The 26,898-nt window shown below is 50.0% G+C and overlaps 1 long non-coding RNA gene and 2 pseudogenes across 2 annotated transcripts in view; 1 reads left to right on the top strand and 2 right to left on the bottom strand.

Annotated features, from left to right (window-relative positions):
• Positions 1 to 901: 901 nt before the first annotated feature.
• Positions 902 to 5,339, bottom strand: LOC149121354 (GDNF family receptor alpha-2 pseudogene; annotated as a pseudogene).
• A 4,407-nt stretch (positions 5,340 to 9,746) lies between these two features.
• LOC149121355 (uncharacterized) overlaps positions 9,747 to 26,898 on the bottom strand; it is a 47,200-nt gene continuing 30,048 nt past the window's right edge. Inside the window, exons 3-4 of one of the 2 annotated variants that reach the window (XR_016224115.1) lie at positions 23,789 to 23,902; positions 20,308 to 21,575 (exon numbers count right to left, since the gene is read on the bottom strand). This is a non-coding gene — a long non-coding RNA (uncharacterized LOC149121355). Of the gene's footprint in view, positions 12,722 to 20,307; positions 21,576 to 23,788; positions 23,903 to 26,898 lie in introns of those variants that run through there. The other variant, XR_016224116.1, reaches the window with a different exon arrangement.
• On the top strand, positions 16,488 to 19,144 carry LOC149121356 (adenomatous polyposis coli protein 2 pseudogene; annotated as a pseudogene).

The raw sequence follows: 26,898 nt of genomic DNA on the forward strand, positions 1-26,898 counted from the left end.
ATGTATTTCATAGTTACGGTTCTAAGAAGACCACCATGCTTCACCCTCCCTCCCTTAATTCTCTCTTTTCCTTTTTTTCTTTAACTTTTGCAATAAAATACTTTCAATTTACTGTATAATTACAAGTATAATGCACCACTACCATAAGGTTTAACAAGTAAATAGTAGAAAGGTCACTTTTATTTCTATAATATGTATACATCAATGATGTGTAGTATAAGTCAATCCTAGTACATAGAACTATAGATAATCATGGTAAACTTTTATTGTGGCTTCATAAATTTCACAAAAACTTAAATTTTCAAAAATCTATGATTTTAAACATTTTCTGGGAGTAAAATAATTTATGAGACTCTTAACAAATATCTTCATATCTGCTGATCACACTATTATTTAACCTGTATATTATTAAATATGTATTATTTTATTTATCATTTTTAATGCACTTCTGTGAACTATTTTTATCATTAGTATCTGATTGTGAATCAGTCATGCTATTATTCATCCCAGGCCCTCTTGGGGGGCTTTCTCTTTGTGACATGGACTTGATGGAAATAATCTAAAGTGTCTTTGCAACTATTTCGTGTCCCCAGATTCTTAGAGTCATCTTGACCCATTCAGTATTTCTTAGTCCCCAGGGGGTATATTATTTTAGTTTGGCTGAAATTCTAGAGGATTATCAATTTAACTGCCATGTTGAATGTTCAAAGCATAGCTGTAAATATGAATATTGTTCTCTATGATGCTCCTGGTAATTTCCAAGATCTTTGCTTTATTTCCATTCACTTTTCCCCCTTATTTTCCACTTTAAAGATAACTCAATGAACTATTTTTTAACAAATTCTCTTTTATGTGTTTATCACTGTATTATTACCCCTAAAAAATAACAGTTCTACCCTCAGTAACCTCAATGTAATTTATATTCTAATAAGCAAAAAAGTTTTTAAGCTTTACTTTGTATTTGAGTTTATTTTTTATTTTTTAAATTTTTTACAGGCAGAGTTAGACAGTGAGAGACAGAGACGGAGAGAAAGGTCTTCTTTATTCATTGGTTCACCCCCCAAGTGGCTGCTACGGCTGTCGCGCTGCCCCGATCCGAAGCCAGGAGCCAGGTGCTTCCTCCTCTCCCATGTGGGTGCAGGGCCCAAGGACTTGGGCCATCCTCCACTGTACTCCCCGGCCACAGCAGAAAGTTGGACTGGAAGAGGAACAACCAGGGCAGAATCCGGCACCCCAACCAGGACTAGAATGCGGGGTACCGGTGCTGCAGGTGGAGGATTAGCCTAGTGAGTGAGCTGTGGCGCTGGCCCTGTATTTGAGTTTCTGATATTTCCCAATTATATCATCAAATCATAGTGCATACCAGTGCTATCACCCTGAGCATGTGACCATGTTTGTTAGCTTTTCATTGTGCTGTCAATTCACTCCAAATTCTGGAACAAGCAATTTCTATCTTCAAAACTTCTCAGAGACATCTAGGGCCAGAGTACTCTTTGCTTCAAGGATGCTTTTCACCCTTTACGGATTTTTTATGGGATTACTTTCCTATTGATATTGAAATTTACTAGTGCTCATGTTGTCCCTTTAAGATCACTCTGGAAAGGGCAAGATCTGTTCTGGATTTTAGTTCCTGCAATTTTTTATATGATTTTGATTATATTTCTAGGCATTCATTGTTTCTGCCAAAATACTTTATTCACTCATGGTTATCACAACATCATTTTATTATAAAAATTACACCCATCCATTTTTGTCTTTGAATTCAAAGATATTACCTACATATAATTTCTATAATTTCATTTTCTTAGTGTATCTTGATCTAGCATCAAGAGCCCATAAACAGCTTTGTGGGCTTTCTCACTGTAAGATTATTAGCCCTCTGAAAAATGTCTAAGTTGTCTTGGAATCCTTCATGTACACAGTATCTCTGAAAGGTTTATCACCAAAGTATTTGTTCATGCTATGAGAATCACACATTTTTAAACTATTTTGTGGTTTTAGGGAACTCCGAATTTATCACTGGTACTGAAATTTTTGAAAGCATCAGTCAACACAAGACAATACCACAGATATTATCCTGGTAACTGCCCTGATGTTTACTTGATTTAACTTTTTTAGCCTTTTTGTAATTATCTAATTATTATTTAATTGTAACAGAAGATTGTGTAACAAATTGCTTTTATTGTCTCTTACTCTACCATTGCTCCTATACTACTTACAGTAATTAGCATATAATTGTAACAGCTGTATTCTTTTTTATTGGTGCTTTTTGCTTAATTAACCATGAATGCAGACCAGGGGCCCTAGCCCCAGCCCCAGCTGGGCTGACAGCAGCCAGGCACACAGAGGGAGGGGAGGGGCCAGGGGCTGTCTGTTCCCATTGTAGACAATGTTATTTAAAAAATAAACTTTAGAATAACACCTTTTCGCTCATCTGGGGGGGGGGGGAGAAGTGGAAGGGGCATTATTTCGATAGGTCCATTTCTTAAAAAAAGGAAAGAACAGGGAACCACAGGACGCACGGATGTGATGTGCATATACACACATTTGCAAAGACCGTATGTACAGCTGACTTAGGTCTCAGAGATGGAGGGGGGCATGCAGACAATTGCTGGAGACATGCACCCACCACTGGATCCTGCTGCCCCTCTCCAGCAAGACAACACCCACCCATCCAGTGCCAACAAGGCCTCATTTCTCTATGACCCTGAAACTCTCGCCACCAAAGAGGCAGAAGCCCCCACCTCCACCCTGGAGCTGGTGCCCCAGGTGGGCTGGGCTGGCTGGGCTCTCTGCCATCCATGCCTCCCAGGGAGCTCAGGGTACATCACCCCTTCTGCAGGGGTCCCCCACCCATGCCAGACTCTGGCCCACCGGCCTGCTGAGGGCACAGAAGCAGTCAACACTCCTGCAGCTAAGAGGAGGGGCAGATGGGATCCACAGGTTCCCAGTGCCCGCTGCCCCCTGCCAGCCCCTGGCAGGTGTCCAGCATGGGCTGTCCTGCCTCAGCCTGCAGCAGGCACAGTCACACGTCCCCTTGGCAGCAGGGGTCTTGGTCTCTTGCTTCAAAGGGGTCCAGAGAAGAAAACTCCAGCCGAGGATGGAGGCTGCCCCCCTGCTTGTCTGTCTGGCTTAGAAAAACTTCTCCAGAGAAGAAACCTGGGAGGAGACAGGCTCAGAGACAAGGTGGGAGAAGACTCGCTTTTGTCTTGTTTTGTTTTGTTTGCAAGGTGTGTGTGGTTGTCTCGTGTGTGTCTGTGTATGTCTGCTGTGTCAGGCGGGAGTTCTTGGCGGTGCTTCCAGAAGCCTTGAGGACACAGTTCCCCGGGGTGGGGCCTACAAGGCCCAGGTGAGCATGAGGAAGGGGAGTGCGGTCAAGGCAGCTGACAGCCTGGCTCGGCTGAGGCCTGAGTTGGGTTTGATCACCTTTCTGCTTCCTGGGATGATGTCTGTCATCAGCTCCCTGAAGCCCAGGCTCAACTCTGGAGCTGTTGGCCTTCAGCCCCTGCTCCTGGACAGAAGGGCAGGTGGTCATGGCGCTCATGCCCAGGCCAGTGCTGTCACTTAAGTCATCCAGCAGAGAGAGCGTCTTCTCCACCTGAGGGGCCTACGTGGCCAGGAACGGGGGTCCTTCAGGGACACGCTCACATCTGTGCCGTTGCCAAAGGCCTGGATGACACCCTGGAGGCACAGGTTCTCGGTGAAGTCCCTCAGGAACCTCTCACAGTCCTCCTCCACGTTCCCTTGCTGTGGCAGCTGCACCACACCAGTGGGGCTGGAGTCCATGTAGTAGGGTATCATGTTTTAGCCGACCATGCCTGTATAGGAGCCCAGACACGCTTGGTAACTGTCCCCTGGGCAGCAGTTGAGTGGCCAGTAGGAGGCTCGACAACTGGTGTGGAAGTTGGCCAGCCTGGACTGGCACAGGTGGTCAGTGCAGCTCAGGGCATGCAGGTCCAGGCAGGTAGGCGCTCCTTGTCCTCGTAAGAGCAGCTGGGCAGCATGGTCTGGCGGCGGCACTCAGTGCATGCCTGGTCTCAGCAGGAGCAGAGGAGCATGTGGTAGGTGTACTCGCTGGGCATGTGAAGACCTGGCGCAGGGCCTTGTGGCACTGGTGACGGCTGCAGCACTCCGAGGGCGAGCTCCTGGGTTGAGGATGGAGATGTAGGAGGAGCGCAGCTTCTTGCAGTTGCCGTTCAGGTTGCTGGCCTGGTTGCTCTTGGCGCTTACCGCCGGCTCTGCCCCTGTCCCTGAGAAGAGGAGGCAAGCCTGAAGACGTCGGAGAGGTGGGAGGTGACCGGCTGGCAGGGAGAGGCCTCCTAAAACTCCTCCCCCTCGGTCAGCCCCGGGTGGAGGCTCCAGTAGATCTGCAGGCACTGCAGCTCCTTCATGCCCCACTTGCAGCGGCCGTCTCACAGTGGGCTCTCCTGCAGCACCTCCAGGGCCGCCTGGCACTCCTTGTGGGCCAGCCCGGGGTTGTGGTCGCGGCCCGCCAGGCACTGCCACAGTGTGCGGTAGCTGGAGCTGCAGTCGGATTCTGCTCCGCACAGCTCAGTCGCCTGGACACAGTCACCGGGGTGACAGCATGGAGCTCAGCCCTTGCGGGGAGGAAGGGCTGGCCAAAGAGCGGAGGGTCTTGGCTAAGAAGAGGCAGAAGGCCTTTGTCAAGATCACGTTAAATAAATCCCACAGTTTTTTTTGTTTGTTTGTTTTTTCTTTTTGGCTTTCTCCCTGGTGCCTGGGCAGGAAACTCACTGGCTCACCCCTACCCGTCCTGCTGGGGCGCAAACCCACCCACCCAAGCCTCTGCACCCTCCTCCTCCTCCCCGTCCTGACCCCACCCCGTGGTGTCAGCTGATTGCTATCACTTGTATGAATCATCAATATCCTAGGGACAGCCAATTACAACAATATGATATCAACGAAATGAAAATTTCTATTTGTTAACAATTTTATGTACACAGCTTTTAAAATCTTGTCCAGTATTATAATTTTCACATTCCAGGTCATATATTTTTAAATATTTCTTTAGTTCTGATAACCCACAGATTATCCTATTGTTTCGAACTCGGTGATGTAGTGCTGCTTACAAGTATGCTTCCTTCAAGATTCATTGGATATTCTGCAAAATTTCACTTTATGTTTCATTCACTTCTGTTTTCCCTTGAATACTGATGCAAATGTAGTGAAGTTTTTCACCAAGTGGTCATCATAATTGGTTGTCTTCCACCTATAAATTGAGTTTTTACTTACAATAAACAATATATATTAACAACTGCAACCCTTTTGTATTTTTAGGTTTATCTTTGAATTTATTTCCAACAGATGTGTACATCATATATATTCTGTCAGCCACTCCTCCCACTGTGCACCTCAGGACATCTTGCTCACATTTTAATTGTGAGACCACTGACACTAACTCTCTCCAAGCCACTGAATTACACACATTGCTCAGAACCAGCATAGTCTAATGGAACAATGTTCTCATTACTGGCTATATATGTTTTCTCTATTCCTCAGTTCTACATAACAGTGCCTTCCATTATTACATTTTAAAGAGTATCTCTAGGAGCTAGTGTTTTGGCATAGCAAGTAAAGCTGCAAACTGCAGCACTGACATCCCACATGGGCACCAGTTCATCACCCAAGTGCTCCACTCCTGATACAGCTTCCTGCAATTGGCCTGGGAAAGCAGCAGATGATGGCCCAGCTTTCTGGGCCCTGCCACCCTTGTGAGAGACTTGGAAGAAACTCCTGGCTTTGCTTGGGGCCAGTGCTGGCCATTATGTCCATCTGGGGAGTAAATAGCAGATATAAATTCTCTCTCTCTCCTTCTCCCTCTGTAACTCCTTCAAAATAAATAACTAAATTTTGAAAAATAAAGAGTATCTCTAGATATAAATACTTTTCCTTGAAAAATGTCCTAATTATTGCCATGATCTTTATTTTAAATACATATGGAGGCCAGCACTATGGGGCAATGGGTTAAAGCACCAGTCTGCAGCACTGTCATCCCATTTGGGTGCTGGTTCAAGTTCCAGCTGCTCCACTTCTGATGCAGCTCTCTGCTATTGCCTGGGAAAGCAGTACAAGATGGCCTATATCTCTGGGCCCTTGCACTCATGTGGGAGACCTGGATGAAGTGCCTGGCTTCAGGTTAGCACAGCTCTGGATGTGGCGGTCATTTGGGAAGTGAACCAGTGGATGGAAGACCTCCCTCTCTCTCTCTCTGGATCTACCTCTCTCTGTTAACTCTTTCAAATAAATAAAATAAATCTTAAAAAATACATATGCCCTTTTCTTTTTTGTAATTGTAAAATAATATTTTTACCAAGTTCTGGTTTTTATATCTGCTTTTCATAGTATTATTGTCCCTATCAATAATAAAGTCTATTTATAGAAATGAAATATCATTTTTGAGCACTGTATATCTTTTGTGCATTTGTTCATCTCTGAATTTACTGCTACCACTTGGATATATAATCATTCATGATGTTTCAGATAAATGGATTGTCCTTCCTTGAATTATCTTCATTAAGTTTTTAATTATCCATTTTAATGCAATCCTAGCACTTACAAACTTAGTCCATCTTTCATTGTGGAATGAACAAACCAAAAATTTTGCTAAGGTTTCTTGGTTGCTTCCATATGTACCCCCCATGAGAACTGCCTTTTACCAATATAGTAAACCTATCTTTTTTTTTAAAGATTTATTTATTTATTTGAAAGTCAGAGTTACACAGAAGGTTGAGAGGCAGAGAGAGAGAGAGAGAGAGAGAGAGAGAAAGAAAGGGGGAGGGGGGAGGGAGGGAGGGAGGGAGGGAGAGAGAGAGAGAGAGAGAGAGAGAGAGGTCTTCCATCACTGGTTCATTCCCTAGATGGCTGCTACAGCCAGAACTGCACCAATCCAAAGCCAGGAACCAGGAGCTTCTTCCCAGTCTCTCATGTGGGTGCAGGGGCCCAAGGACTTGGGCCATCTTCTACTGCTTTCCCAGGCCATAGCAGAGAGCTGGATCAGAAATAGAGCAGCTGGAACTTGAACCGGCGGCCATATGGGATGCCAGTGCTGCAGGCTGGATCTTGAACTGGTGCCCATATGGGGGGCCGGCGCTTCAGGCCAGGGTGTTAACCCACTGCACCACAGTACCAGCCCTATGCTAAATCTGTCTTTTGAGTTGATATAGGTTTTGACTTTTCTGGTGGTCTAGAGGACTGTAAGTAACTCTATGGTTACTGATATTTTATAAACATAGATTTAGATGCTCATGTATTTCATTAGTGATTTTAATAGTAAATGACATAAATGTTCCTTGATTTTCCTAAATTTATTATTTTCTCAAATTTAAAGTGACTGTTAGACCTTTAAGTTCACCAAATTACCTCATATCTTCCACCATATTGTTGCTCTTTTTTTATTTCTGACAGGCAGAGTTAGAGAGAGAGAGAGAGAGAGACAAAGAGAAAGGTCTTCCTTTTCCATTGGTTCACCCACCAAATGGCCGCTATGGCCACGAAATGCGCCGATCTGAGGCAGAAGCCAGGTGCTTCCTCCTGGACTCCCATGCGGGTGCAGGCCCAAGAACTTGGGCCATCCTCCACTGCCTTCCCAGGCCACAGCAGAGAGCTGGAGTGGAAGAGGAGCAACCGGGACAGAATCCAGCGCCCCAACCGGCACTAGAACCTGTGGTGCCGGCACCACAGGCGGAGGATTAGCCAAGTGAGTGGCGGTGCTGGTCACCATATTTTTGCTCTTTAACATATTGCTTTATGCTACTTCCGGTAATCAGTGTATAACTTATATGGTAACGTGCATACTATTATTTTGTTTAGATATTCTTTTACTTGAGAATATCAATTTTATCCTTCACTTAGCCTATCTAGCAGAGAACCTCAAATCATCCTGCTTGTAGGTTTCATTGTGACATCATGAAATCAATGAAAATTCTCTAAGTTTTATTAAAATATTCACATACACTTTTCCAGAATTGTCTCATGCTGCTTTACGCATTCTACATTTCCAGGTGATATTGCTCAGTATGAAGATAAGAGAAAAATGAATGAATACTTTTATATAAATATATGGTAACTTTCCCATTAGCTATACACTATTTATTAAGAATACAAATATATATTGAGAATCCACGCTATGTAAGATATTGTAGGCTCTGAGGATAGACAAAATTACTGTTATTATTCAGGTTAGAGTCTAGTGGAGAAGAAATGAAAGTAAAATTACAATTCTAAATTTAGGTAGTTTATCACGATAACAGAGTTTAATGAGAGAAAGAATTACAATTAGAATTAGAGAATTAGGCCAGCTCCACAGCTCACTTGTCTAATCTTCCACCTACAGTGCCGGCAGACTGGGTTCTAGTCCCAGTTGCTCCTCTTCCAGTCCAGCTCTCTGCTGTGGCCTGGGAAGGCAGTGGAGGATGGCCCAAGTGCTTGGGCCCTGCATCCGCATGGGAGACCAGGAGGAAGCACCTGGCTTCTGGCTTCAGATTAGCGCAGCGCACCGGCCATAGCTGCCATGTGGGGGGTGAACCAACGGAAAGGAAGACCTTTCTCTCTGTCTCTCTCTCTCACTATCTAACTCTGCCTGACAAAAGAAAAAAAAAAGAATTAGAGAATGAATTAGAATTGAATTAGAGAATTCAATCTACACCAGACCCAGGGAAGATTTTCCTAAAGGTAGGATAAGTAGACTGAAAAATAAAGGATAGGCACAAAGCAGTTAAGAAAAGGGAGTATCCTAGCCAATCTGTAACAGTGCTGAAGCTCAAATGCAGTTTGCTTGTGACCAAGATAAAGTAAGGGCTGTTTATCTTCCTACATGAAACAATAAAAAAAACTGCATTATACACATTGTCCATAATAATGGGCCTCAAGAAACAAAGACAATACCTGAAAGCCAGAAAAGAAGTGAAGTAGGCCTCACACACTCCACAGCTCCTTCTAGAGAGAGATTCTAGACCACAGCGGAAGGAGCTGAGGCAGTGTCTCCCTGACTCCCTGAGCAGATGTGATGAAGCTGAGCATCTGGGAACACAAAGGCAGTCCCATATCACAGGGAAGAATACGGGGGAGGAAAAGGCAGGAATGAGGAAGAACCAGGAACTGTGGAGGGCCATCTTTGAATTCTAAACCAAGTCATTTACAGTGCACGCCCATCAGAAAACACCCAAATACTGTGGGTGGGACATTACAGGAAATTGTGCCTGGTGCCCATGTAGTGCTGCACTTAATCATCCATTCCTACCAGCCAGACTGAAAACTCCATCGTCAGAGAACAGTGAAGAGAGCAATAATAAATGTTTTTGCCTTAGGAGTAGGAGATTACTCATGGGCTAAGCATGGTTATGATCCACATAACAAATAAGACAAGACTGGAAAAGATGAACCTGTTTATAAGGAACTGAACTGCATCAAAAATCAGTCTGGAAACAGGTAAGTGGAAGCATGAAAAATTTTTTAATAACCTACAGTTGTAAATATATACATTTTTAATAACCTACAGTTGCAAATATATAAATCACAGTGCCAGTGATTGTCACTACACTAGATGGAAATTAACATAAATTACACATCATAAAAAATGTGTTCATCTTGGAGACAGTGCTGATCTATGATAAAACTTCAAGTGATTAATACAAGCCCCCAAAATGGAGAGGGAAATATCTGAAGGAAAACAGCAATTTTTTTTATAAATTTAATGAATTATAATCTTACACTGGCAGGAAGGGTGTAACAGGACAAGGAGAAAATATTGTATTTTTATTATATATAATGTGCTATGGTGTTACTTCCAGGTAGAATACTATAAGTTGAAATTTGTTAATATTGGTAAAGCAGCTACTAAGGTATCAAAATAAAAGATTTTAATTAATAATTCCTCCTAAAATAGAAATATAACTCAATAATAAAATAGTAATTGGGGTTGGCAGTGTGGCTCAGGGGGTGAAAGCCCTAACCTGCAGCACTGGCATCCCATTTGGTCATCAGTTCAAGTCCCAGCTGCTTACTTCTGATCCAGCTCCCTGCTGATGGCCTGGGAAATCAGTAGAAGATGGCCCAAGTGCTTGGGCTCTTGCACCTGTGTGGGAGACCCAGAAGAAGTTCCTGGCTCCTGGTCTCAGATCAGCTGAGTTCTGGCTGTTGTGAGCATTTGGGGAGTGAACCAGCAGGTGGAAGCCCTCTCTCTGTACCTACCTGACTCTGTAATTGTCTTTCACATAAATAAAAATAAATAAAATAATAATCTAAAATAAAGCAGAATGGTGTAACAAAATATGGAATTAAAAGAAAGCAATATTATGACAGATAAGTTGAATTACATAAACAATCATTTTAAAAGGAAGTGGTCTAAAATCTCAATAAAAAGTCAAATGATTAGACAGTACAGAGAAAATAAGATGAATTATATAGTCTCTATCAGATATATTCATTAAATGTAAAAACACAAATTCATTTAAAATGGAAAATATTTGCCACACTAACATTTGACAAATCAAAACTGAGGAATATGAGCTTTTGCAAGGTGTATTTAATAACCAAAACTACCATGAGGAATAAAAATGTCATTTCATATTTACAAGCAGTTCAATTAATCAAGACAATGCAATAATCCTAAAATTTTTACATCAAATAGAGTTTCAAAATGCATCTTGTAAAATAAGATAGAGTATTTAAAAAGAAAAAAAATTGCAAGTATCATCTGTTATCCCAGTACATTTTATTCAGCAAATAACAGAATGAGTCAGAAGAAAATCTCCAAGAATACGCAGGTGAAACCATCACTCTCAATTTACCAAAATAGATGTAGGCCATAAAACAAATATTAATTACAGGATACTATCAAAATGATAGTATACAAATTATATTCTATGACTACAAACCAAATCCAAAAGAACTGTCACACTCAAGTATCAGGAAAACCCTGAAGTTCGTAGCAACACAGGACACATTTCTGTAAAACTGAGTCCAAGACTTAATGAAGACATTAGAAGGTATAAATGCTGAATGAAAATACAACATTAGAGCATCTGTGTAATGTCTGTAAGGTATTTTCAGAAGTTTGTTATAAAAACACACCTTGGGGCTGGTGCTGTGGCATAGCGGGTAAAGCCGCAGCCTGCAGTGCCAGCATCCCATATGGGTGTCAGTTTGAGTCCCAGCTGCTCCACTTCTGATCCAGCTCTCTGCTGTGCCCAGGTGCTTGGGTCCCTGCACCAATGTGGGAGACTCCAAAGAAGCTCCTGGCTTCTTGATTCTGATCGGCACAGCTCTGGCTGTTGCAGCCAATTGGGGAGTGAACCAGTGAATAGAAGACCTCTCTCTCTCTCTCTCTCTCTCTCTCTGCCTCTCCTTCTCTCTCTATGTAACTCTTTCACATAAGTAAATAAATCTTTAAAAAAACACACTGAAGAGAGAATTGAATTTTCTCTGAAATTTTTGAAGCCCCCTCATATAAGAATTGTCTCAAATCACTTACCTTGATTCCCACCTAAGGAAACTAGAATAAGAGCAAATTAAACCCCAAACAACAGGTAGAACACGAAGATGAACATCTGCTGTGGTCTGATCAGAGCACTAAATGCTTACGGTGGTCAAGAGGGAATGGGGGTTATCACGGGGTGAGGCTGTGAGGTGGCCAGGTGTGTTCAGCAACCTCACAAAACAGATCCATTGTGCGTCTTTTCATTTATCCACTTGAAGATTCTGGGAATGTCAGACACCAGACCCCTGATGCACCCCAACTTGCCAGGCCCATCATCTGAGAACCCACTTCCGCATCCGCTGTGAGCCCATTTCTGTGGTTTATAAACTACCAGGGCTATGATAGCTCTCCAGAGCCGTCCAAATAAACTGCAGTCTCAATGATAAATTCAAGGATGTGGTCCTGCAAGTAGCGCCCCCAGCACAGACAACAAGATCAGCCCTGCGGGGACTGCAGCCTGGCCCTGGGTGGCTCCCGCGCCTGTGGGTGAAGGTGCCCCCTAGTGGTCGTGTCTCATGGGCTTGTGCGCTGCAGAGTATAAAACGGAGACAGGAAATTGGGGGTGCCCTTGAGCCTATGCATCACTTGTCCTATGGCAGGAGAATGAACCGCTTGAGATGCCCACACAGCTACTCCTTACGACCTGTACAGTGCTGGCTTTGAGGCCTCTGCCCCAGGGTCATCCCCTGGCTGCTGAGAATTCACCTCAGACACAGGCAAGGATGCCCCTCAGCACTGCACCGTGCAGCACACAGTTTGTCAGCGAGCATGGCATCCCCATGAAGAATCTGCACCAGTGCCGCTCAGCCACACAACCCATGCAAACATGCCTGTCTGTCCCACATCCACACATGAGCCAGTGCATAGCCAATTTCATTGTGAGATGTGAAAAAAGTCAATAGAATTTGAAAAAAGTAGGAAAAAATCAATGTAACAAACCCTGTGTGGAAACTAATAAAGATAATTAATATCTGTCCTATCTAGTTAGGTTGATCAGAATAAAACAAAAAGACATATTATTAACAGAGAAAATTACCAATAAATAAATAAATACTTAAAACAAATTTGAGAGGATACAAAGGTTGTACACAGAGAAGATAATTCAGTAACAGTGACAACACAGAAGCAAGCTGAAGCAATGGACCAGAACACATGCTGATGGCCGGCGCTGCGGCTCAATAGGCTAATCCTCCACCTGTGGCACCAGCACCCCGGGTTCTAGTCCTGAAAGTACAGAGAAAAATGTGAAACCATAAAACTCCTCTTACACAGATGTGCCTAATGAGAATCTTCTTAAAACTTCCACTTGACAAAGGCATTTACAAATGTTATTAATTTTTTCTGTAAGCTAAAAGCCATGTCTTTAACATGGTATCAAGGACACAAAGTTCTTAAGGATTAGAATTAATTTTTTTATTTATTGAAAGAGAGAGAGGAGACAGAGAAGACAGAAAGATGTATCTCCCATCTGCTAGTTGACCACCCAAATGGCCACAATGGCCAGCACTGCTCCAGGTCAAAACCAGGAATGTGCAACTCCACCCAGAATTCCCACATGGCTGGCAGAAGCCCAACCACATGGACCATCTGCTACCATCCCAGACACATTGATAGGGAGTTGTAATGGAAGCAGAGAATCTAGGATTCAATCGGGCACTTAGATATGCAATGCCTGCATTGCTGCAGTGGCTTAAGCCAGTAGAACACAACACCAGCTCCAGATTATTTTAATTTTACATCTGGATCATTCAATGATCTTCTACCTATGAAATTCTACAATAGAAAAATATTTATCTTTCAGATTATCCAGATCCAAACATTCATAGCATATTATTAGAGAAATGGGTGTCATATTTCTTAAAATGTCAGTGCCCTGAAAGCCACCCTAATAATAATGGTATTTAGGTACAAGGCCACATTCTGGTAATTTACGTGTAATTTTTATTAAACTACTTTCAATTTAAAAGATCCCTATTGCTGAAGCAAGAACCTAGGCTATATAATTTTAATTCTTCTGGAAAAATCTGTGGGTTTTGTTTAATTTTATTTATTTATTTATTTGAAAAAGACAGTGAGCGAGAGAGAAAAGGTCTTCCTTCCACTAGTTCACCCCCCAAATGGCCACTACAGCCAGAGCTACACCTATTCAAAGCCAGGAGCCAGGTGCTTCCTCCTGGTCTTCCATGCGGGTGCAGGGCCCAAGCACTTGGGCCATCCTCCACTACCCTCCAGGGCCACAACAGAGAGCTGGACTGGAAGAGAAACAACCGGGACTAGAACCCAGCACCCATATGGGATGCCGGCACCACAGGTGGAGGATTAACCAAGTGAGCCACACACAAGACCCAAAATCTTTTTTTTAATTATATTTAAGGTATGCAAGCTTCATGTATTTCATATATACAGATTTTGGAACACATTTTAAGTCAATTAATACAGTAAGGCTGTCAGTTATTCATGAGGCCATTTCCGTGGCTTAAATCTCCAAGCACAAGCCACCTCTCTCCCATTCACAACCTTTTCAGTAACTGCTCTCCATACTTCTCATTTTAAAATAAATGGCAAAAAGAGTAGGATGCATGAATACTCCTTAATAATATAAACAATTAGGGAAAGTGGCTTATAAGGCAAAAGCTCTAAACATGATAGGATAATGAATTTGTATTCTGAGAAAACTGTTAATCATAGGATAATGGGAAGTTTTACTAACAGGATGCTTCAAATGTAAATAACTGCAAAATATTGTTTGTAAAGGTTAGATTTGTCTCTGAAGTTCATTTTAAGGATTATAATAATGATTATAATGGACAATATAAAAACTGGTTTTTAAGACTTTAAAATAATAATTTGTGAATTAATACAATGTATTTTTCTATTCACTAAAACAGAAACATAGAAAAATTATGGAGGTCCATACAGAAAATGATACAAAGTGATTCCAGTTAAGAATACGCAACATCAAGCATAGGCATTGTGGCACTGCTGGTTAAGCTACCACCTGTGATGCTGGCATCCTCTATTGGAGCTGGTTTGGGTGCCTAAAGCCTCACTCCTAATCCAGCTCCCTGCTAATGTTAATTCTAATGCTTCCAGCAGCAGAGGATGGCCTAAGTACTTGGGCTCCTACCACCCCAATGGGAGACTCAGATTGGGTTCCAGGCTCCTGGATTCAGCCTGGGCCAACCAAAGCCATTGTGGTCATTTGGGGCAATAAACCGGAAATTGGAAGATCTGTCAATCTCTCTCTCACTCTGCTTTTCAAATAAAATATATTGGTAACAAACAAAGGAAAAGCAACATCAAAAATTGTGAAAATCATTTGTGACCTTTCAAAAATATCTATTTGTAAGTCAGAGTTACGGGGGGGGGTGGAGGGAGGGAAGGGGGGAGAGAGGGAGGGAGAAACACAAAGGTCTTCTCTGCACTAGTTCACTCCCCAAATGGCTATAACAGCTGAGTGTGGGCCAGGCTGAAGCCAGGAACCAGGAGTTTCTTTCAGGTCTCCCACATGGAGGTAGGGGCTCAAGGACTCAGACCATTCTCCCCTACTTTCCCAGGTACATCGCCAGGGAGCTGGATGGGACTTAAACAGGCACCCATGTGGGATGTGGGCACTGCAGATGGTGGCAGAGCCCACTGCATCAAGCACTTCCCCCTATTTATTTTAGAGATGGAGCCAGAGAGAGAGAGAGAGAGAGAGAGAGAGAGAGAGAGATCTTACATTCTCTGGTTCACCCCCAAATGGCTGCAGTATCTGGGACGAGACTGGGCCAGCCAGAAGCCAGGAGCTAAGGGTTTCATCATGGTCTCCCGTATAAGTGAAGGGTCTCAAACACTTGTGTCATCCTCTGATGCTTTCCTGGGTGCATTAGCATCAGCTGGATTGGATTTGGGGAATGAACCAGTGGATGGAATACTGTCTCTGTATCTCCCTCTCTCTGTAACTTGGCCTCTCATATAAATAAATAAACTAATTCCAATTCATGTTAACTATTTAAACCAACTGAAAAAACTGGATTCCTCCCAAACTCCTGTTAAGCAGTTAGCATGATCTTAATTATAAAATCAGAAAAAGATACAAAGAAAATGAACTGTAGACCAATATCTCTGATGGGCATAGATGCATACATCCTCAACAAATTACTATCCAATAGAATCCATCACCACGTCAGAAAGATCACTCACCCAGACCAAGTGTGATTTATCCATCATATGCAGGGATTGTTTAATATGTGCAAATTAATAAATGTGATACATCATATTAGCTAATTGAAGAATGAAGACCATATGTATGATTATCTCAATAGATGCAGAGAAAGCATTTGATGAAACACAAAATCCTTTCATGAGGCCGGCGCCGCAGCTCACTAGGCTAATCCTCCGCCTAGCGGCGCCGGCACACCGGGTTCTAGTCCCGGTCGGGGTGCCGGATTCTGTCCCGGTTGCCCCTCTTCCAGGCCAGCTCTCTGCTGTGGCCAGGGAGTGCAGTGGAGGATGGCCCAGGTGCTTGGGCCCTGCACCCCATGGGAGACCAGGAAAAGCACCTGGCTCCTGGCTCCTGGCTCCTGCCATCAGATCAGCACGGTGCGCCGGCCGCAGCGCGCCGGCCGCGGCGGCCATTGGAGGGTGAACCAATGGCAAAAGGAAGACCTTTCTCTCTGTCTCTCTCTCACTGTCCACTCTGCCTGTCAAAAAAAAAAAAAAATCCTTTCATGATAAAATTTTAAGCAAACTGTGTATAGAGGGAGCATTTCTCAACACAATCAAGATAATATATGACAAACCAACAGTCACCATGATACTTTTGGGTAAAAAGCTGGAAGTATTTTCACTGAGATTCAGAACCAGACAAGGATGCCCTCTTTCATCACTGCTATTCAATACAATTCTGGAAGTTTCAGCAAGAGCCATTAGACAAAAAGAAAGAAAAGGTGTAAAATTGGAAAAGGAAGACATCAAATGATCCTTGTTTGTAGATTATATGATCTGATACATAGGGGAACCAAAAGAATCCACTAAGAGATTATTGGAATTCATAAGAGAAATTTGCAAAGTTACAGAATATAAAATCAACACACAAATTTCAAAAGCTTTTATATACACAAACAATGTCATAGCTGAGAAAGAATTTGTAAGATCAGTCTCATTCACCATAGCTATCTCGCGGCCCCCGCCAGCCAGGTCAAGGCCCGGGGGCGCTGGCAGGAGCCCAGAGCAGACCCGGGGCACAGGCAGGAGCCGGGCCGGCCCCCAAGTGCCCACTCGGCCCGGGGTCGGGGGGGAAAGGGGGAGGTAGTCCCTGTGCCTCACGACGCCCACCGAGGAGGCCATGTACTGCTTCTATGGCTATGATGAGGCGCCCTCCTCAAACGGGCTGCCTGGCGGCGACCGTCCGCCATCCCGCGGGCCCTGAGCGGGGCGGGAAGGAGGCCCTGGCCCCAGCCAAGGCGGCTGCTCCGGCCCAGCCGCCCCCTGGCCCAGCCCCGTCTGATCGCCGATGAGACCCCACCTTGCTATTCTCTGAGCTCCTCGGGCAGCTCCCTCAGCGAGCCCGAGCTCTGTGAGCCGCCGGCCAGCCACCTGGGAGGCCCGGAGCCCACGGTCCCCCAGGCCCCCCGCCAGGGAGCCGGTGTGACAGCTCCCCCAGCCCGCGCTTGGAGGAGGCGCTCCCGCGCTGCTGCATTGGCTCAGTCATGCCCAGGCGCCGGCCCCCGGCCTCTGGTCCCCCGCGCCGCAAGGCCCCGGGCTGTCGGGCAGGATGAGTGGCCGGCAGAAGCGCCCCGGGACTGCGGCGAGGAGGCGGCCGGCTCAGACCGGGCTCCGACCTGGACAGCGTCGAGTGGCGCCAACTCCATCGTCACGTGGCTGCACCAGGCGGCCACAGCGGCCCCCGCGAGGCCTCCTCCGAGTCCCACTCGCTCCTGTCCCTGGGGTCTGCTCTGTCCACGGGCCCCTCCCTGCAGCTATCCAAGCGCAGGAGCGGGCGTCAGCTCGGGGCCGGGGCCGGGGCGGGCAGTGCCCGGCGGCCGGAGAAACGGAGCCTGGCCTCAGCCAAGAGCGCTCGAGCCCCCGGGTCCCTGGCGGCCCGGAGAAGCCGCACACTCAGTAGGTAGCGGCGGGGGTGCCGGCCATTCTCCAGGGGCGGACAGTGATCTACGTGCCCAGCCCGGCCACCCGGCCCCAGCCCAAAGCTGTCCCTGGCCCCGGGCCACACTGAGGAAGGCGGCGGAGCCCCCCAGCCCGGCACAGCCAGCAGCCGCAGGCAAGGCGCCAGCGCCCGGGCAGCAGCGCTCTCGAGCCTGCACCGGCAGGGCAAGATCTCGGAGCTGGCGGCGCTGAGCCATCACCCCAGGAGCGCCACCCACCCTGCTCCTCTGGCCAAGACCCCTTCTTCAAGCTCTTCCCAGACCTCGCCCGCCTCTCAGCCTCTGCCCAGGAAGTCGCCCCCCGCCACCCCAGCTGCAGGGTCTCTGCCCGGCCCGGCAGCCCCCCGCGTGCCCAAGACGCCAGAGCGGGCCCTGCTGGCCAAGCACCACAAGACCCAGAAGTCGCCAGTTCATAAAGAGGCCGGCCAGGCGCGGGCCGCCGCCGCCGGACAGACCCGCCCCAGAGCCGAGCCCCAGAGACCGCGAGGGGGCAGCGGGGGCGCGTGGGGGCCGACTGGGCCTGGTGCGTGTGGCCTCCGCCCGCTCCAGCGGCAGCGAGTCCTCGGACCGCTCGGGCTTCCGGCGCCAACTGACCGTCATCAAGGAGTCGCCCGGCTTGCTGCGTCGCTGGCGCACGGAGCTGCTGTCCGACTCCGCCTCCACCTCCCAGGACGCGTCGCCCCGCCGCGGCCGGCCCGCGCTCCCCGCCGTCTTACTCTGCTCTTCGCGCTGCGGCGAGCTGAGGGCGGCCCCCGGGCAGCAGGCGACCCGGCCAGGGTCCGGTCCCGGCCCCGGCCCACGCCCGCGCGCGCCCTGGCGCACCAGCTCCAAAAGCCCTTCGCGCCTGCCCGTGCGCGCCCCCGTGCGGCCGGAGGTGGTCAAGCGCTGCTCCTACCTGCCCCACCTCAGCTTGGTCCGCAGGCCCAATGGCGGGGCCCCAGGAGCCCCCCCAGCGCAGGACCCCAGTGCCGCGGGAGCGATGGCTAGGTGCGGCCACTGCCCAGGGTGGTAGCGCCAGGCAGGACGTGGCGGCGCATCTGGGACCAGGACGTCGCGCACATCCTGCGCAGCACCCTGCCCGCCTCGGCCTTGTTGCTCTGGGTCGCCTCGCCCGAGGAGGGCCCCGCCGCGGAAGACCCATGAAGCCTTGGTGCAGACAGAAGAGGTGTCCCAGTCAAAGACCACCGCCAGCGCTTCCCAGCCTGGAGAGCAGGGAGCAGCCCCCCGCCCCAACCGGCGCCCCGGCCGCCCTCCTGGGCAGCGACATGCATGGGCCGGTGCCGGACAAGGGCCCTGCCTCCGCGCCCTTCACCCTTCGCCCACGAGGGCTTGGGTATCGCTGTGGGGGGGCTTCCCTGCCAGCTGGCATGGCTCCCCGAGCCACGCAGCACGTGTCCCGCCCGTCAACTATGTCCCCAGCCCCATGGCGGCGGCCATGGCCACCATGGACTCTGCCTGGGAGAAGGCCCCAGCCCCTGCCCCCGCCGGCCTCCTGGAGTAGGCCCCCGCCAGCCTCCTGGAGTAGGCCCCCGCCAGCCTGGCGGATGCTGTGCAGATGCGCCTAGCAGGCCAGCTCACCGCGGCCTCACCTCGCCAAGGCCTCCTCTCAGAAGGGAATGGGGTGCAAGTGCCCGCCCTAGAGGCGACCCCGGGGGAGCCACTGCTGCAACCCCAAGGCTCACCCGGCCGAGGGGAGGGAGCAGGCTCAGGAGGCGGGCTGGGGCTGTCACCACTGAGCAGAACAGGAGCCTGTAATTACTGCTCCTGCTAATTCCTTAATGAGGGCTCCACCAGTTGGTTTCCCCTCCCAGCCTCAGCTGGGGGAGCAGGGGTGTGGGCTGGAGCCCAGACAGCGCCCTGGGGGGCCCGAGGGAAAGGTGGCAGGGAGGGGAGGGGGCTGTCAGGCTACCCTGGACCCTCACCCACCCACAGGGGGAGGCTGGAGGACAGCAAGCTTGTGAGAGGGACGGGGTTCCTCCGGGGATGCTGGGGTTGGGCTAACCCTGCTGCCCTGGGATGCCACTGCCCGGCCAAGGCACAGTGGGCAAGGCAGGCATGGGGCAGAAGGGCGCCTCGCTCTATGCCTCCCTCCCAGCTTCCTCTGCATGGACCACGTGGACAGCACAAGGACCACGGGACCCCAGGGCCATCACAGCCCAGGGACCAGAGCCTCATCACACCCCAGGAGCCTGAATGCAGCAGGAGAGGGGGCCCCGCGGCCCTGCCCACCTCCACAGAGGAGCGCGCTGCAGAGAGAGCCGGCGACCTCTTTCCTGCAGAATTTGGCTGGGGGAAGGGAACCTACAGGTGGCTGCCCAGCAGGGCTACCCCCTCACCCCATCCCCCAGGAGGGGGCTTCACCTGCTGTATCCTGTGCTCCACACCCTTGGGCCTTGGCCAGACAGCCGCAGGCAGCCGCCCGAGCGGGCACCCCTTCAGGCCCCAGCCGTGCCCCACAGGACACAGCCCAGGAGGAGCAGGGGTGGTCCCCAAGCTCCGGGGTGCACCCCAGGTGCCACGCACTTCCTTCTAGGCCACGGCTGCCAAGCAGGGGTCCTGGGGAGCGTGGGCAGCCGGCCAGGAGATGACCAGCAGCAGGGGTGAGGCAGTGCCTGAGGCCTCTGCACACAGGGACTGCTGGGTGTCCCCAGGCCTGGGGCTCAGGGCTGCTCCCAGAGCAGTGAGGGGGAAACGCAGGCACAGCTCACCCCGCCCAGCGTGGGGAGATCACAGAGTGACCTTTGGGCAATGGAGCTGAGGCGGGGCTGCAGGCCCTGTCCTGGGGACCGGGTCTTGCCCAGCCCCTGACCCTGGACACCAGTACCCCCCCCAGCCATTCCCAGGGCCACTCAGAATGGGCGGCCACTTGGCGGCCTTCCCTCCGCCCACCCACCTGTTCCTCATGCCCTGCAGCATCTGTCCCACGTGTACTTAGCACAGCGCCCCCCCGCCAGCACCCCATGTAAAGCTGCGGGTTCGCAGAAGGACCACGACCCCCCGCACCCATGTCCCACAGCTTTAATAAATGGAGCTGTCCAGTCGCCTCTTGCTGCATAAGTGGGGCGGGGCGGGCCTCCCACGCTGGCCACGAGCAGGGAGGCCAGGGGTCCCCGCTGGCCCGGGAAGACTGTCCCACTGGGGCGTCTCTGTCCGGCTCCTTCCTTGGCTGTGGCCCAGGCTCTGTCAGGCCCGACAGTGCCCAGTGGGCTGGGGGGGGGGTCTCTGCCCCGGCTGAGCGGCTGTGGCTGGGGTCTCTGAGGCTCAGGCAGCAGAAGAGAAACTCCTGTGGCCCTGGGGCTCGGCCCTGCCCCTCGGGACGCAGAGAACCGGGGGCCGGCGTGGCCTCTGTCCCAGGGAGGGCGTCCAGCTCCTGGCCTGTGGCCACTCTGCTGTCCGCTGCATCAGCCTCTCCCACGGTGACGAAGGGGTGGCTCCTGCCCAGGAGTGGCAACATGAGGCCTGCCAGCCCCCGCCAGGACAGCTGGCTCCCCCTCTCGGCCAGGGAGTGGTGCGCCGGGCTACCGCCAGGCAACGGAGCACAGAGTGGCCCCATGAGATGGGCAGAGTCCGCTGGGGGGAGCTGGTCCTGGGTGCCCACACAGGGTCCGCTGGGGGGAGGTGGTCCCAGGTGCCCACACAGGGTCCGCTGGTGGGAGGTGGTCTCAGGCACCCATACAGAGTCCAGCCTGGGCCCAGGGTGGGGAAGGGCTCAGGTCAGCTGGAGGAGGCACCAGGCAGCACCGTGCACATCACGTGGCAAATGTCCAGCTCCAGCTCAGCACTGGCTCACCGCAGGCCCTGGTATTGCTGCCTCAGCCCCTTGCCTGCCCGCTGCAGCTGTGCTTTGGCAGCCATCTAGGCCCGGCACTGCTGGTACTGCCACTCCTGCTGAGCCTCAGGGTCCTCACTCTTCCTGGGGTCTCCTGGGAGGTCTGGGACAGCATGAGGAAGAGTCAGTTGTGAGGGAACCCCCGAGACCAGAGCCACCCAGCAGGAGGGAGCCCAGCCTGGGGACGCGGGTGCCTGTAGACCCCTGTACAGCACAAGCCCACCCTGGCGGCCTGGGCGCCCCACAGTCACTCTTGGGGGCCCATACATGACCTGGCACCTCACATGCCAGCCGAAGCACACCAATCTCAATAGCGGGGTCCCTGCCACCCACATGGAGCTCTGGGTTCCCACGTACCTGCTGTGCTCGTCTATCAGATTGTTCTAGAAATGCTCTCCTCAGCAATGATGGAAACAGCAGGGCCCACACCAGGGCTGCCGGCTGCCACCAGCAGGGAACCGGATCAGATGCCCTGCAGCCCAGATCACAGGTGGCGGCTTCGCCCCCTACGCCACAGACCCGGCCCTCTCAGGGCCCTGTCCCTGAGGAAGGCCAGGGCCAAGGGTGGCTCCGAGAGATGGACAGGGCCTGTTGTGGGGGGAGCAGTCCTGGGCACCCACACAGCCCAGCTGGCGCCCTGGCCAGGGAAGAAGGGCCCAGGTCAGCCCGAGGCAGCAGAATGTAATTTGTTTTTTTTTGCCAAATGGGCTGTGGCACTTCCTAGGAAGATGCACCCCGAGCGAGACTGCATGGGGGGTTGTAGGGGAGCATGGCCATGACCCTCAGAGGCAGCGATGGGACAGCAGTGTGCCAACACACATGGTCCACGATCCCCCCATGCGGTCCATGACCCCCACACACACCTGGTGCAGACCCCACACAAGTGGTCCACAATCCACACACACACACGTGGCCCACAATCCCACACAAACACACACATGGTCCACGACCCCCCCACACATGTGGTCCATGACCTCCCATGTGGTCCAGGTCCCTCCTCCAGGGCTGGAGCAGCAGCAGGAAGACAGGCAGCCTGGCCCCACCTGGTCAGCAAACACATTTTGCTGAAAGGAGGGAGTGGGTCCGCTCCTGTGGCGCTACAGCCGCCAGCTCCTCCCTGGCCATGGCCGGGAACCTGGCCTCGAACCTCGGCCGGACACCTGCTCGCTACAGGAGACTCGCAACAGACAAAAGGCAGCCGGTGACTGAAACACAGCTCAGCCCGAGTTCCGCCAGGTGCCCTGTCCCACAGAACCTCCGGCAGACGGCAGCAGCCCATGGCGATGCTGAGCAACCCTGCGTCACACAGAGCACGGCACAGAATGTGGTAGTACAGCTGGGGTTGTTTAATTCATCTGACAGGAGAGAGAGAGAGAGAGAGAGAGAGGGAGAGATGGAGGGAACAGGGAAGGAGGGAGGGGGAGAGAGAGAGAGAGGGAGAGAGGGAGAGAACAGGGAAGGAGGGAGGGGGAGAGAGAGAGAGAGGGAGAGAGAGAGAAAGAGGGAGAGAGGGAGAGAGAGATCCTCTATCTGTGGTTAACTCCCCAAACGGCCACAACAGCCGGGGCTGGGCCAGGCCGGAGCCAGGTGCTCCCTCCGGGTCCCACGAAGGCACAGGGCCCCAGTATAACTTAATTCTAAAAAGTAGGCTCCCAGGGCCAGCACTCTGGTGTAGCAGTAAAGCTGCTGCCTGGGACTCTGGCATCCCATAGGGGTGCCAGTTCAAGTCCCGGCTGCTCCACTTCTGATCCAGCTCTTTGCTGTGCCCTGGGAGAGCAGTGGAGGATGCCCCAAGTGCTTGGGCCCCTGCACCCACGTGGGAGACCCGGATGGAGCTCCTGGCTCCTGGTCAGCCCAGTTCCTGCTGCTGCAGCCATTTGGGAAGTGAACCAGTGGACAGATCTCCCTCTGTCTCTAATGTCTTTTTCAAAAAAGAAAGAAAGAGAAAGCACAGTAGGTTCCCATAGAATCCTCAGGCCTCGGTCCACTGGGCGTGTCTGGGGAGGGCGGGGCCGGCACTCTGGGTCCATCTGGGCCCAAGGCTCAGTACAGCTGAGCACCACAGAGTCCACGCCGATTCTGCATGCGGAACCCTGTCCTTGCACACCCCACTTCTCAGCTCCACCCCAGGCCGGGTCGGAGACCCCTGTGACCTCCACCATGGCCCCTGTCCCATGGCACGCTCCCCTTCCGTTAATGGTGCCAATGCCTTCCTCGGCCCCAGGCCCATGCAGCACAGGACCCAAGGTCCTGCCCAGCCACCGCTCCTGGGGCCTCGGGTCCACCCCCTGCCCTGCCCCGGCCCGAGCCCCCTACCTTCCAGGGCCAGCGCGGTGAAGACAGGGTCTTGGGCCAGTGCCCTGCTCATGTCCTCCAGGATCTGCTCCACCGTGGGCAGCACCACGCGCTTCTTGGCCTTGGAGCCCATGCCTGCAGGTGGCAGACAAGGCCATCACAAGGCGCGTCCCCATCTTGGCCACTGCCTGGTGAGGCCGTGCGCACCTGGGGAGCCTGCCCTGCCCTGACCGCAAGGGGTCACGGGGAGCCAGGCTGGGACCCCGCCCTGGCCTCCTGGTCCCGGCGAACCACAACAGCCAGCCCATGACTCACCAGGCGGCAAAGTATTATTACAATAAATGAAATAATAAAGGAAAACATAATAGGTCAATTACAAGCAAGAGATAATAAAAAAATACAAGAGTTGTCAAGGTTCCCAAAAAAGCCATCCAAATAGGTGAAAAATGCAAAAAGACAATCATGTGATTGTTTAGATTACATGTTGAAAATATTTAATAAAACTCAGCATCTAATAAAAAAACCTTATATCAGTGAAAACAAGCAGAAAGTAACTTCTTCAGTTTGATCAAGATTAAAAGAAACCTACAAAAACCAACACAACTAATACAGAATCATTGAAAGCTTTTCCCTGGATGTAAGCCTACACCCAGACGCCACCACTCTTTCTTTTCAATTTTCTATTGTAAGGGTAATCAGGGAAATAAAATGGCAAAAAATGTGTGAAGTTTAATTTATAAGGAATGAAATTGTGTATATATATATATATATATACACATACACACAAAGAATTATATAGGATGACACTTAAGCACCTAAATAATTCATAAAATCTAATAATAAATACAACTGATAAATAAATTTAACAATATTACTGGAAAGATTAATGCATAAAATCCACTAATTACTAAGTACCAGCAAGAAACATACAGAAAATAATATTAAAGGTCAAGAGGCAGACTAGAAAACAAATATCTAGGAGAGATGAAAAAAGGATTGACTTTGTAATATCTGTAAATATTCTCAATATTAAAAACCCCACAGAGAAATGAGTCAGCAATATGAAGAAAATGAAAAAGACCAAAGCCAATAAATAGCCAATACTCTCTAACTCACCTAAGCAGGTTACTGCAGCCTCCAGGTGGGATTCTCCCAGGAAGACCCGTGGGGAGGCAGGAGGGTCCCAGCAGGTGTCAGGATCCTGCTGGTGAAAGGGTGCAGCCCTGGAGGAGGCCCTTGGCCCCTGAACCCAGACCTCACCTCTCTACTTATCTGGAGTGGCCTGGAGTTCCCGTCCCTGCTGTGAACGATGCTGATTTGTTGCATCTTCTGAGTCCTGTGTGCTGACAGCTATGTGAGCTGTCCGATCAGGCGCAGTGACGTCACTGCCACATAATCACACTGGATTGTGACACCACAGAGTTCTAAATTTCTGGAGGAGAGAGGTCCAAGGAGGGGTCTCTGCCACTGGGAGACTCGAGGCCCTGTGTGGCATCCGCTGTTCTCTGACCTTGTCCACCACAACACAGCCCATCTTGGATGCCCGGGAATGGTGAGTGTGTGTGGCCAGGTGTCCAGAGTGGGGGAAGGGGAAGCTGGTGGTACCTGATGGCAGGACGTGGGCTCCCAGAGGGTGTCTCTGGAACCTTGGGCCCCATCTCACTGTCAGCACAGCACTTCCCTGGGTTCCCTGTGGTCTACAGGGTGGGGCCTGGACTGGCACCCAGGACCCAGGCACCCTGCCCCTTCCCTGTTAGCAGAGAAGTCTGGGCCCCAGAGCCATCTGTGGGGAGCTGAGTGGCAGCAGCCCCGCATCTCCCTGATTGTGCAGTGTGAACAGAGTGGTCACTAGGGAGCAGCAGTGCTGTGTGTGTGGGCTTTATGCACTGCATGTGAGGAGCTGTCGTCTATGGGGTCCCCAATTCTCCTTTCTTCCCATGCAGGAAACAGGGTCTCAGTTCCAGGACCTGGCCTTTCTGAGTAGCTTTCTAGGAAATACCCCAGTAGTTCTAGTATGTGGAATTATTAACTAGAAACAGTGTAGACTGCCTAACAATTTCTAAAATTTACAAGGGGGTTGAAGTTGTTTACATTTATTAAACAGTTTTTATGTGAGACTGTCAAGAAAACTTGAGAAAACTTCTACTTTATTACACACAATCCATTTGTTTAGAGATCATATAAATAGATGTTTTTGCACTGATATTTGGTAAATAATGAAAGATTTCCCATGAGACTTTTTGTAAAGGAATTAGGACACATATTAGTTTCTCATTTGATGTCTTCATTTTTAAATATTGTTTATAGCCATTCACTATATTCCCACTAAACTAGGGTCTTTTTGCATTTTATTTGTTAAACTTTTCTTTGGTGAATATTAAGACTTTTTTTACTGTAAAGTGTATTTAAAATGTTATCTCAAAAACTAAAGAAAAAATACAAGGAAGAAGAGTGGGAGAGCGAGAAGAAGGATATATCATTATGCTTTTAGAATTGTGTATACAAACGATATTGCATCTGTTTAAAAAACTACCAATTCAGCTGGTGCCACAGCTCACTAGGCTAATCCTCCGCCTACGGCACCAGCACCCCGTTTCTAGTCCCAGTTGGGGCACCGGATTCTATCCCGGTTGCTCCTCTTCCAGTCCAGCTCTCTGCTGTGGCCCGGGAGTGCAGTGGAGGATGGCCCAAGTGCTTGGGCCTGCACTTGCATAGGAGACCAGGAGGAAGCACCTGGCTCCTGGCTTCGGATCAGCACAGGGTGCCAGATGTACGGGCCATTTCGGGGGTAAACCAATGGAAGGAAGATCTTTCTCTCTGTCTCTCTCTCTCACTGTCTAACTTTGCCTGTCCCAAAAAAAAAAAAAAAAAAAAAAAACAGCAACAACATCAAAAAAAACCAAAAACAAAAACTACTGATTTGACAAATATTTAAATATGCAATTTGGCAAATATTTAAAACAAAATGAGGCCGGCGCTGTGGCTCAATAGGCTAATCCTCCACCTAGCGGCGCCGGCACACCGGGTTCTAGTCCCGGTTGGGGTGCCGGATTCTTTCCCGGTTGCCCCTCTTCCAGGCCAGCTCTCTGCTGTGGCCCGGGAAGGCAGTGGAGGATGCCCCAAGTGCTTGG

Source organism: Oryctolagus cuniculus, chromosome 17 (genome assembly GCF_051225735.1).
Source record: "Oryctolagus cuniculus isolate XC-2025 breed Fujian yellow rabbit chromosome 17, ASM5122573v1, whole genome shotgun sequence".
Lineage (NCBI taxonomy): Eukaryota > Metazoa > Chordata > Mammalia > Lagomorpha > Leporidae > Oryctolagus > Oryctolagus cuniculus.